We start from the raw sequence: 13090 nt of genomic DNA, 5'->3' as shown, positions 1-13090 counted from the left end.
ATATTTATACATGTACATATACACACATTTATTTGCTAATGTACATATATGTGGGCAAGTATACATATATACATATATACATGAGTATGAATATATATATAATTAAGTTACCATAAATTTTTTAAAACTTTTGCTTATGTTTTTCGTGTTTTAAGAAACCGTATATAATTAAAATAATTATTTTTCTCCCTCTGTTGAAAAGTTGGCTTCAGATTTCATTTAATGTTTAAGGAAATTCTGAATCATTAATAAAGTAGGTACTATCCTTATATTTTTTAAATTATCCATCATACATTTGAGGCTTTCACAAGTGTAGGCTAACATGCAGTAATGCATAAAGAAACAGTTTTCTATCTTCCAGTAATTCAAATCCAACACCACTTTGAAGAGTTTATCAACATACTCATGAGAAAAACACAAGAGTAATTGACAACAAATTTAAGTTATTTGCTTCTTATTTATCTTAAATTCTATCTCATAATCTATTATTACATTAAAAGCAAAAATATCATTTGCCAATTTTACAAACAATGCAGTTTTATTAATTTAACTATATGCTCCCATATAACCTCATAAGAATTGACCACTGTGTTTATAAACCATTTCAGAAACCCTCCTTCTTTAGAAACAAATGTAGTCAGTAAGATTTACCATTTTAAAAATATTAATAAATGAGTTGTCCGTATCAGGGTACATTTCTTGTCATTTGCATTGTTCACCAAACAGTTGCTTTCATTTTCAGGGTGGATCTCTGAATGCTAACAGCAAATGAATCATGGGCAAAGCTGGATGCTTGAAAGCCATGTTTTCCATATATATTCATATATATATATATATATATATATATATATATATATTCTCGGAGGGGAAAATGTTACACAAAGCATGCAGCATCAAGTGCTTAATTTCAGAATTGGGATCCATTTTTTTTTTTCTTTTCAATGTATTTGACTCCATAAAACCTACTTACCGCTACATATATTTGCTCATAAAGATTAGATATTAAATTGAATGTAAAGCAATAGCAAACACAACTTCCATTCCTCTTTTGCAAAAAATCAAATATGCAAATATTAATGAAGGCATTCCCACCCCCAGCCCCCATATAACTGATTAAATTGTCACTGCTGGAGATTACATGGGGTTTTATTCCCTTTATAGCCATATTCAATTTGACAGACAAAAAAAATATATTGCCACAGACGAGACCCACCACCTGGGTACACTGTGCTTCCAGTTGCCTGCAGAGATCTTGTCCAAAACTTTGCAGCTACCCCTTTAAAGAAAGAAAAGTATTAGGTGTGTTCATTCATCCCAAGTAATCTCTAAAGTCCTTCCCAACTTGGAGATGTCAGTAAGACAGTAACTCCTTCCCTACTTCTACGTATTAGACTGCAGCTTACTTCTTATGCAATTTTCACCAGCACAACTTTTTATATATGCTAAGCATATTTCATTCATTTAGCATTAGACTTTACTTTAAACATACATACAGTATATATATATATATATGCAGAGATCTAATATCTGTATCACAGAGACTCCTCCCTTTCTGTGTTTGCACTTTATTTCTTAACTGTGTAGTGGACATTTTTCTAGTTTATCAATTTTAACACAAAATTCCCCACCCTTTCCTCACCTCCTTTACTCATTTCTGTCCTTCAGATGGCTTTATTTGATTTTTACAAAAATTGGATATAGAATCGGAAGGATTACCTTTGCTTCTCTCATGCCTTGTCACGGTTCCGAATGGTTTTCACTCTCTGCCTCCTCCATGTAAGAGAAGTTGATGCTTAGTGACGATGTCGCCTGCCTGTGTCACTCTGCACTGCAGGCTGAGCAGAGAGCTGCCTCCAGCTGCAGGCGAGGGGCCTCAGTGTTAAGGATGCACAGAATCAGTATGTTGGGGAGATCATTATTAAGGAGAGGAACCTGCAAGCCCAGGGCTATGCAGAAATTAAGAAAGACGATAGGATGGTATTTTTGAATTGAAGTAATCAGAAAACAAACTAAAACAAAGCATAGCAAAGCCAGATAGGTGCTCCAGAGCAGTGACATGTAAACAGGACCAAGTCTATTTGGCCTAAAATCATATATATATATATATATATATATATATATATATATATATATTACTTTGTCATGCAAGAGGGAAGGAATTGATCCCCAAAGAATTTTTAGGTGACTTGATGTATGTGTGGCTGGGAACATTTGTGTTGCTGTCAGCAAAATGATGCTTGTGAATGTTCTTATTTGATAAGATCACTAATGTATTTTTTGGAACAATTGCAGTTTGCAAAATTTATTTTCACTGATTGGGTTGATATGCAATGAAATTTTCTCATTTCTGTCACTGCCATGTCAAAATTCCAAAATTCTTTGCATTTGAAAACACACACACATATCGTGCTTTTAAAAAAAAATCCCATTTTAACTTAAGAATTTTAAAAATCATTGCTTTTTGTTCTTTCCATTCAGATATATCTTTGTACTGACAGAATTAAAAGCACAGTTGTGTGTGTTCTACTGACTTGAAAAATATGCTTCCTTCAAGCATTTATTGTATATTTGTGTTTGCTTTTTTTTTCTGTCTTTCCCATGTTTCTTTGTTTTTCTTTTGTCTTTTCCTCACGACTACCCAGAGCTTTTTGTTTTATCACATTGTTCTCTGTGTATTGTTCAACCACTCTTTGACAAGTTTCATATTTAATTTAATTTGTTTTTGTTTCATTCCCCTATAGCTTTATATTATTATTATTCTTTCTCTTGAGGTATTTTGTTTACTTATAAGAACATAATTCCAAAAGTAAAAATAGTGCTACATGATTTTTATTTTCTGCTGAGAGTACCTGTCTTTTTATATTTTGGCTTTTTGACTCACTTTCTTTCTTGGTTCAGTCCATTTTAAATTAACTTTTCATCATTGGATTGCCCTTTGCATTGCTAACAACGTTCTTTTTAATTCCTCTGCCAGTGTCTTGATTTCTTAGGCATCTGGTCATTATTAAAATGTGACACCATTCCCTCAAAGCTTAGAATAAGTACCTTGTTCAGGGTTTCCTATATATTCTATTGAACTCTGAGTACAGCCCTGAAAGGTAGCATTCTCTTTCTCTGCAGGATAACACAGTAGATGACACAATGGATGACAGAGGTCTAATGATTAAGGTATTGCCTTAAAACTACATAATAACTGTGCTAGCAAGGGTTTGCTCTCAAAGTCACCTGGCACCAAATCACTCTCTTTTAAGGAAAACACATTAAGGTCAAAAAATCAAAACTTTTAGGTTTTGAAAGACTGGATGGATACTAGTTCAGTGGTAGAACACTCTGTCCACCATGTGTGAGGTTGTGAAATTGAGCCCCAGCACAGAAAGGCAGAGGTGGAGAGAGAGACAGAGAGAGAGAGAGAGAGAGAGAGAGAGAGAGAGAGAGAGAGAGAGAGAGGCCCCATTATTGGTATGCATAGTACACTGTTCTACCTGAACAGATTAAATAAAAATTACTTTTAATATCTTCCTATTGATGACATTTAACAGTGTTAATTTTTTTATACTTTGAAAGAAACTCTACACTTTAGTTACTACCTTGAATTCTTTTTACTCAGAATAAGTCCTGTTTTTTGTATGCATATCAATCTGCTCATATTCTTATAGCTGTAAACATCCTTATGGCAAGTTCCTTCTAATATAATAAACAAGAAATGGCAACCCTAGAAGCATGAAGAGGCAGGTTGCCTACAAACTCCATAGAATTATAGCAGGCTCTCCAGTAATGACATCAGTGATCAAATATGTTTTTACAGTTGTCAAAGTAGTAGATCAGACATCTAATCCTGGTATGCTTGCAGCTGCTTTTCCTCATTCTTCCCTCATTGCATTATATTTGCCTTTTGGGAGGATAAAAGTATTAAATGTTTTCCTATGTTCCCAGTTCAGATTTGGAAATTCTCATACTTTTGACTATAATGATAATATACAAGTGTCATTCTCCATAAACAAGTTGGCAAGTTCCATATACACACCTTTTATTGATTAATACTTTCTTCATTATTTTTATAATGGCATACTCATATGTTTACTTTTAAGAAGCAGATATTTCTATCTCCTATCCTATTAGAAGTTTCTAGAATTACTACAGCTATTGCCATGAAAAAGGTTGCATTTCTAGATTTTGGTCAAGAGAATAATCAAATTCCCTTTGACGGATTACAGTTCTGGAAGCTGTTCTTATATTGAACTACAATGAGTACTTGTACCCAGCAGTCACCTGAGAAACTACAGAAGAACAAGGTTGTCTATTAGCAACCCTAAAACAGCTAGACAGTTTTGACTGCAAGGACAGGAGAGAAGTAACAAAGTGAGTAAGAGGAGATACCTGGGTATCAGGAAAACTTCACTGCATTTCAGTCCTGGCATTGGTCACATTTCTACTAAAATAAATTTATCTTGTTTCTCTTAACCTGTTGCTTCCTATGAAACATGGATAAAATAATGCCTACTTATAGGTGCAGTAGCAAATTTTAACTGAATAATAAATATAAAGCTTTGAAGACTATATTTGGTATTTAATAAGGAAAATAAAAAAGTAAACTGTTATCTCCACTATAATTATTGCTATTCTCATCTGAGTAGCAGCTACAAATTAATTTCTCTTTCCTTCTTTTGACAAAATGCACTGTACTGCAGTGGCTTTTTATGCAGTTTCTGTGGAGCATTTGAAATCTTGGTATTTTCATCTGATGGTGTTTCTCTCCCCATATTACAACAACTGTATTAAGTACAACATAACAATTTTAAGATGAAGACCAAGTCTCAACTAAAGGAAGCATAAATGAGCAGATGTTCATCACATATGACATTTGGAACGTATCTCTAATCAGAACTGTTTAATACTACAAGCCGTGTCTCCATACTACATCAATTTTGTTTGGTATTTTGTTTCTCTAATAAAAATTACCTGAGCCAACCTTGGCATAGAGATTTTCAATACCTTACTATTAGTATAATTAACTGAACTATACCCATACAACTTACTTCCCTAATGTAAATCATAAATACATTAAGGGAATTAATTCATTTATCCATCCATCCATACATTCATCTATGGATTCATCTATCCATAAATTTTCGATGCAATTAATAAGCACTTATTACTCATCTATTGTGGCACAGACACTGCCATAGCAAAATTATCCATGAGCAAACCATAAATGTGAGCAAATGTACATATCTGTCTATCTATCTATCTACCTATCTATCTATATGGTTTCTGTATTCTACATGCTTACTGAAATGCATGGCATATGATGGGTCCTCAAGAAAAATTTGCTAAATCAATAAATTGAATTCTATTTTTGAATGGATTGCCTTACAGTCACAGGAAGACAAGGGAAACTGCATGACGAAAATAAAAATAATTCAATGCAATAAAATGTACCTTTCACAGTTACTAATTTAAGAGTAAACAGATATTGACAGTTTGCTATAAGATTTCACAACTGTGAATTATAATTTGTAATTATATAAAGATTGGTGAATGTGATTGTTGAACCTACTGGATATTCAGGGGTGTCGGGAGTTTGTTTTATTGGAAGTTCTTTCAAAAAGTATTAACAGTATAGAGATTCTTAGAATTTTACTGCTAGGACTAGAACTCAGACTATCATTCTTATTTTAACAGATGGAAAAATAAGGTCCAAATGAGGTTTAGAGACCAACCCAAGGTCACTTTAATCCCAGGCTCTGATGTCTAAGAAAATTAGTTTTCTCTACAATAACACAAGACCTATAAATATAAAGGCTGACATGAATAATTCTACAAGTAACAACATTAAGTTATCTATAACTTAACCAAAAATACTAACCAAAAGAAGAAAATGCACAATAAAATATTCAACATTCTTTGGTGTTGTTTTCTATTTTTAAAAAGGCTTCCAAATAATAGAAACTTCAGTTGTTCAAGCATAATGTACTTCTATACAATTAAGCCCCTAAATCCAGATTAACACCAGAGTTGGTTCCAATGAGTGTGCCCCCCCCCCTTTTTTTCCTTCCCAGCCATTCATATTGAATTTTAAATTCATGTTAGCACTGGCCTATAGAATCCAGGGAGGGGAGGCGGGAGAGTGTGGGGTTAATGGTGGTGGTGAAATGTTTCTGAATGAAAGTTTACAATTTAACCTTGGAAGATGAGACTTCTGAAGAGTTCTAATATCTAAAACATATACAGAGCTGTTTGTGAATAACAGTTTAACAACATTTTTTAAAATACATGATTGGAAAGTCATGACTGACTCTTTACAAGTAACCATTCAAATGGTAACAAAAGAAAGTGATGAACAATCTTATAGTGGTTTTATTCCACTAAAAATGAAAGGAAGAAATTTTTGCAAGCCATGTATTTATAATACAGCTATATGAAAAACAAGGAAAAATTACGATAATATTAGAGAAAGTTATCCTTTAGGAATAGGCTACAATTAAAGATTCATTCCAAACTATATTATCTGCGTGCTTCTGTTTATCTAGAATGTAAGCATAATCTCAAAAAATGAATTTATCTATTTTGCCTTCAATAGACACAATAGTGGAGGGTTACTCTGGAGAATCAGGATCAACATTTTAATATAAATGATTGTAAATATGTATAATTATTTCTTTCAGATTTATAACATCATTCTTGCTGGTAACAAATATAAATGTAACATTTATTAGGAAATAAGAGACTGCAGACGGAAATAAACAAATGTAGGATGTAGTTCATCTAAGTAAACACTGAAGTTGTAAATCTTCAGACTCGAATATCAAGAGCCCTGTAAATTAATGCTACACACAATAGATCCTTTGGAAGCCAACTTAATCCACCCCCCTGAATCTACATGAGGGCCATGCATAACAATGCAGAGCTGGGTTTCCATTAAGAGTTTCCTCTGCAGGCTGTCAGCTGTTTGAAGAAATAACAATTTCCTAGGCATGAAAGCTTTTTCAGAAGGTTCCCACTGATGTGTAATAAAAGTGACTTTCCTTTTTTTCCTTCTGTTTCTCCCCCTACCACCCCACCAGATGTAACGTTGTAGGGAGAAAGGGGTGGACTAAGGCCACAGGCCCCCTACTAGTTTACCTTAGGTGGATTATCAGTGCAGGTGTTAATATAATTGAAGGTGTGGTAGCAGATACAGCCCCTAATAGCTTTTCCTATGTAGAGATTACCTAGGTAGAGAATGCCAGAGTACCTGAAGAATAGGCAAGTGTGTACCTTATTAACATATCACCATTCAGCAGCAGCTGCATATCTGGAAGAAGAAGAGGGAAGAAAAAAAAAACTTTTAAAGAGCCTATTCATCTATGTTAATGGGCCCATTGCACAGTACATTGTGTGAGAAATTAAGTCTCTGGCTGTGAACTTCCTGTGCTGTGCAAGCTGCCTTGACTCTTTTTTATTGCTTCTTTGTTATTATCTCCTCCTGGAAATAAAAACAATCATGTTCTCACATTTGAGAAGCCAAAACATTCCTAGATAACAAACTGGAGATGCCGGTTCAAAGTTTCTTTTGTCTCCTTTATTAAGTGAAAAAATATGTTGTGAAATTAAAGCAACCCACAAATTTTCTGTCAAAGCACATACTCTTAACTGAGCTATCTTATGAATGAAAAGGATATCTTGCTTCTCTCTTATAAAATAAAGTTAAATTGCTTTCCTAGACATCCTTCGTTTTTAGATTTAATTTTTTAAGGCAAATTACGTTAATTTACTCAAATTAGGCATGATTTAATAATTGTGTAACTGGCAAAAGACCTGCTTTCCTCATGGAAGGTAAGTGAAAGAGACCCTTTCAAAAAGGAAGGGTATTTAGCTGCAGCACATAATTTCAGTTTCTGCCCAAGCTTGGGTAGTAGCATTTAAAAATGAACACTAGAAAGTTAATATTAAAGAAATTTTGCTTTTAGATTGGTTAAATGATCAAGAGGTTTGCTCTCGAGTTTTTATTGGTTGGTGCTAGAAGGCAACTATGTAAACTCATATGTATATTTGGCATAAAAACAAACAGATGAATGGGACACGTTTTTGTTATTTTGCACACGTTATGTCAGCCACAACACCGGGGTCATTAACAGCCTCATCATAAAAATGAGGGCTAAATGATCAACACTGACTGATTACAACTCAAATACCAAAGCACCGCCTGGTACAATTTTTAAAAATCTTGTTTTCTCCAGATGTGAAGGATTTGCAAGCCAATTAAAAATGTCTTTACTATTTTACAGGTTTAAAAACATGGGTGAAAATAAAAAGAGCCATAATTCAATCCACAATTCTACTTTGGTAATGTTCATTCTGTTTCCACAGGCAAAAGATTTGTCCAGATCCTAATGATTACACTTGATGTTTCCAAGTTTTTCATATCAATATTTATTTTAAGAATATGAGAAATCAACCAGTGTTAGTGAAACATACGGGTGTATACATCTGAGACAGATGTATGGGCATCATAGATTTTGTGGAGGTACTAAAGACTTTAGATTACATATTGGGTTATATTTATTCTTTCAAAAATACATTTTAAAAGTTCATAAAAGTAGGAAATAGTCAAATATATAGAAATAGTGAATACATCGTGATAAAGTTTTTTAAATTTATAAATATAATGAGCAAATTTTACAGATCACTTAATATTTCTGTTATATTTATCTATATACTTGTTGATATGAAGTATTAGAAGAAAATAGTCTATATTCTGTGGAGTCACTAAGCACTATGGGATGTCTGTAAGTGACAGATTCTCATAGATTTGGAAGCGATTGCCAACTTTCTACTGGCTTCTTAAAAACAAGACAAATTATTAGTCTACAGTAGGGATAGCACTGACTATTCATTCTCTCCTGAAGTAGCTCTTATTGCATGTTGCTTTACAAAGACTACTGAACAGTGTTTTCTAGGTTGAGTTCCCACCTCTTTGAGATTTTATAATTTATTCATTCCTTCTTTATAGGCAGTTCCCTCTACAAAGGAAACTTTTTTCCAGAAAAAAAATACTAGTTTTGGGCACTACCGTTTCATGGTCACAATCTATTGCTATTAAAATACAAAATATTTGAACACTATTGTCTAATATAGCAGGGAATTAAGTGATATTTCAGAATTCATGGAGCTGATTAGTGTAAAGAAGAGTTGAAAAAAAAAAAAAAAAAAGAAACCAGCTCTCTTTAAAACAATTCAAACTAGTGGGACCTTCAGTCTTGTTAACACAACTATTATATGTGCCAGGTAACCAGAGTAACATTGCTGCTAGCAAAAAAGTGACATCAGAACTTGTCTTCATTGGGATCAGCTATGCCACCCATGTCACCTCTGACTGCATGGCTCTGCCGCTGTTAACCTTATTGATCTGGAGGCCTACTAGGCCGCCCTGGAAAACTACTCCCTGCTGAAAGGCTGAAGTGGATCAATCCTGAACCATGAAGAAGAATTCAATAAAGCAACATGGCAAGGACCTTTAACCATTAAGTATTCCTTAAAGTAAATCAAATTAAGGACCTTGCCATAATGAAGCTCTTTTACAATTTTGAGATGTCAATTGATTCTAAGTCACCCAAAATAAACTATTGTCTCCTAGGGACATCAAGTTCATAGCAGAGACACGTTCTGAGAGATACCTGTTGTAAGGAACTTAACTGAATATAATGAAGAATGTTGGATTTGTGTAATCAAGGTGACTGCCGTGTATAAGTAATTGGTTATAAAGTCAAACCTTAAAACACCATGATTATCTTTGTAACAAAATTGAACTTTATGCAGGTTTAGAAAATACCTGAGAAAGAAGAAAATTAGATTTTTTTCCCACTACAAAGCAAATGCATTTTACGCATAAGTAATTTTCCTAAAATTTCCACTGAACTTTTTAAATTTTTAACTGAACTTAAAACCTTTCCAAATTCTTGCTTAAAAAGGGAGATAACAGGAGAGGTTCAAAGCTTCATAGTTTTCTGGAATGGCAGAAATTGTCTACATATAGAATAATGGGGTTAGAAATCCATTCATATTTAAATGGCACTGGATTCTTTAGGAATTCAGTTTTCATCTGTCCAGATCTCATGTTCTTTGAATTTTATTTACACACAGAACTCTGATCTAGGCTTCAGAAATACTCTTGTATCCTGACTTCTGAAGAATTATTTTATCACTTATAAAATCTGGGAATCTTAACTCACAGTTAAGTATTAAAAATCATGAATTTACAATGAACATACGTATGAGTATATCTGATGTGTCAGTTGATAATTTTATATTAAATAATATATATTTTATACACATATATTCATGGATATATAATATGTGCTTCTAAATGTTTACCCATAATTACTTCTTTAAATATCCAATTTTAAATTGTCTAAGTAGTGTTAGTGAATGTAGGTACCAAAAAGTTTTAATAAAACAATTTTGCAAATAAAACTGTAGCCAGTATTGTCTGATTTAAAACATTGCTGACTTAATTTTTGTCTCCTAAAATATTTTCTGTACAACATTATAAGGAAATTGGAAAATATATAATATTTTGGCTTACTCATTGGAAAATGACCTAGTCAAATTAGTTATGTTGAAATTAATACCATACAACTAGAATAGTGTAATTTCATGTTTGCTTGCTACAATTGGCGTTAATGTTTGATTACTAATCCCTAATAGCCTATGGTAAACATCTAAAATAGTATATATCATATATTATCTCTATTTTGCCCCTCCGGGCAAGAATATTGTAAAGGGGGAAAAAATCAAAATTGCTGTTTTTCTTTATTGACAGCTCCCTAAGGAATACACTGGAATGAGTTCTGTCTACCCAACTAATTGATAATTATTTAATTAGCAATTTATAATGACAATGGGATTTTACCCCCCACCAGTCCATTTCTCCTTTAAGACAAAAGTAGATAACCTTATGCGTTTTTGCGCTCACTTCTGGAGGTTAAGGCTGGCTAAAGTGTGCCCTCCCTGAGATTTCTAAAGTTGAAAACAGTGTGTGCCACCACCTCCTTTAAATCGCAGCGTTTCCTTTTCCCATTATAGCGGATGACTGGCACTTTAACAATGTGTGTGGGTGTACAGCCTTGTTGTGTCACTGTGGACAGTTCTAACAGCAGCTTCATTAGTTCTTTTTACAACAAAAGATAGGGTTTTTCCCCCTGCCTTTTTCTTTCTTTCCGTTAGTTGGCATGCGGGTTGAATTTTCCTTGGACCCCCTGCTTGACTTTTTTTATTCCAGAACTTCTTTAGAATGGTGCAGCTATTCGAACACTATGAATTGTAACTGATAGACTGTTTGCAGAGGAACTCATGAAAGTTCTCTTTGTGCTCCCTTCTTTAACCAGGTTTACCAACCCCTCCCTTCCTCTCACCAAAAAGGAAAAGGAAATCCACTTTTAATTATACATTGATGGAAATCACTATGTGGGAAGGGCTCATTCACCGAAGAATGCCCATTTTATACACTTTATTACAAACAAAAGGAGGTGCTTGCGTCAGAACTGCAATTCTCAATCCGAAGCAAAAGCTCAAGTTAAAATTTATCTTTCTTTGTAAAATTTCTGTTCAGTTTCTTGTTTGTAACTAATGAAAGAGTTCTTGTTTTTTTTTAAAGACTAGATTTTAAGTGGATGTGTACAATCTTGGATTAAATATATAGGAGGTTTATGAGGATAAAACCAAGCTGGGATATACAAATAAATCTCTAACAGCATCTTAAATAGCTATTTATCTAATTGAAAGTTTTGGAATTCATTCTTCTTGTACCTTCTATAAAAAGAAACAGATGTGGAATCAAAACAATTTGAAATGGAAATACAAGATCTGATTGGAAATACTGGGGGAGATAGGATAATGTTAATCAGTTTTAGAAAGGTTCAGTATTCTATCTACAAATGAAAAGAAAAATAATGGATTAAGAAATAGGAATATAGTTGGGATACTTTCAACTGCAGTTGCCTTTATGTTTTATTTTTAGGACATGCACTCATTATCCTGAGCTCCGGGATTCCACAGAGACCCCAGAGTGGTTTGCTGGATGACCAGAGACCCAGGAGCAGCGATCATCCAGGTGAGATCTTCCAGCTATCAGTGGATCCACCAAGTAACCTAGCTTGTGAATAGCAGCCTAACTCAGCAAAAAAGTTGTGATATTGAGCCCCATCTAAATTAATAAAATATCAACTTTTGAAGTAAGTAAAATGATTGTTTTAAGATATAAGAGTTTTGGAGAGGGTTGTTACACAGCAACAGCTAATGAACACACCATCAGTTTCTCCATTAGGTCTTAGAGCTCTCCTATCAGAAGGCTGGGCTAACATACACAGAGGATTTGAGGAACTTTATTTCTTGCTTGAGAAAGTATTTCTTTTCATAATTATTTGGTCGACTTACCAAAGTAACTCAGCATGCTGGTTGTTAACATAGGTCTACCCTGACTCATAGTTTACATGAACTGCTACTAAATTTCAAAATAGAGGCTGGAGGCTTAACTCAGCGGCATAAGTGCCTGCCTTGCAAGCAGGCAGTCCTGAGTTTGATTCCCGGTACTGATAAAAAGGAAAAACACACACACACAAAAAAATTTTTTTTCAAAATAGTGCTATGAGATTGTATGAAAGTAAAATCTAATTAATGCAGCTTTAAATTAGTGTCAATTGGCACAATATTTCAAACTGTTAGCCTTGATTATCCTTTATCTTGTAGCGTATGGAATCTATTCCAGTTGGCCTGTTCTTTATGAAACTTTTATAATGTTAGTATTTTCCTATTTTAAATCAGAATATTAATCAAATATTGTTTGGTTTTTATAATCCAACCCTGGACATTAGACCTTACCAAAAATAGAATCGTTGTGTTTGCTGTGAATTTTGAAATCTTAATTGAGTTTTTTAAAAATTTTAATCCTTAACAATAGCTTTAACCCAAAGAAAATTCAATGCCTCTCTAAGCCTTTTTGTATCTACTTTTGTTTGTTTTCACTGAAAGGGCCTTCACTCATTATGTGTCTCTCGGTGAGTGTTGTCTTAATTGTTGCACAGGAAGATATATATAGGTTGAGGACCAGGCT

General features: G+C 33.6%; 1 long non-coding RNA gene across 1 annotated transcript; it reads right to left on the bottom strand.

Annotated features, from left to right (window-relative positions):
• Window positions 1–1128: 1128 nt before the first annotated feature.
• LOC134475894 (uncharacterized) lies at window positions 1129–1908 on the bottom strand. Its single transcript, XR_010047220.1, has 2 exons — window positions 1717–1908; window positions 1129–1276 (listed from the first exon to the last, which is right to left on the bottom strand). It is a non-coding gene; the product is annotated as an uncharacterized LOC134475894 (long non-coding RNA).
• Window positions 1909–13090: the final 11182 nt, after the last annotated feature.

This window comes from Cavia porcellus, unplaced genomic scaffold (genome assembly GCF_034190915.1).
Source record: "Cavia porcellus strain 051 isolate PalLab524CR breed Dunkin Hartley unplaced genomic scaffold, mCavPor4.1 scaffold_5, whole genome shotgun sequence".
Lineage (NCBI taxonomy): Eukaryota > Metazoa > Chordata > Mammalia > Rodentia > Caviidae > Cavia > Cavia porcellus.
The sequence above is the reverse complement of the archived record's forward strand: the minus strand, read 5'-3'. Positions and strand labels throughout refer to the sequence as shown.